This window comes from Arachis ipaensis, chromosome B10 (assembly GCF_059453495.1).
Source record: "Arachis ipaensis isolate K30076 ecotype BB chromosome B10, ASM5945349v1, whole genome shotgun sequence".
Lineage (NCBI taxonomy): Eukaryota > Viridiplantae > Streptophyta > Magnoliopsida > Fabales > Fabaceae > Arachis > Arachis ipaensis.
Window position 1 is genome coordinate 85549463 of NC_142435.1, and position 604 is coordinate 85550066.

Consider the following 604-nt stretch of genomic DNA (forward strand, 5'->3'; position numbering starts at 1 on the left):
GAATGCTCAAGGCTGAAGCTAGATTAAAAGCTCAGCAAGGTCCAGCTAAAGACAATAAAGAAGCGCTTGCTGGGAGGCAACCCAGCCATGGGGCAACAATCCTCTAAGCATTTTGCCCTATTTCTATTTTTATTTGTTTATATAGAGTTCATTGACAACAAGGTAAATAATCATTTACAGAAGACCTCGGCACACAAAATAGAGAAAAAGATCTCACAGGCAAGAAAACGCCAGTAAAAGAACATTTTGGGCATTCAATGCCCAAAATGGGCATCCACTGGGCGCTGAACGCCAGTGATGGCAGCAGCTGGGCGTTCAACGCCAGAAAGGGCACCCACTGGGCGTTGAACGCCAGTAATGGCAGTAGCTGGGCGTTGAACGCCCAGGAGAGCAGCAATTGGGCGCTGAACGCCCAAAACAGGCAGTGTTTGGGCGTTCAAATGCCAGGAAGGCAGGGAGGAGCCAAATTCATTTTTTCCACACGTATTTCCATTTTAATTTCAAATTTTATTCTTCAATGCATGATTTTTACATGAACATGTCAAGAACCCTGATTTCTAAAATCCTTAATTTCTAAAAAATCCATCTTTCCAAATTCAATCCA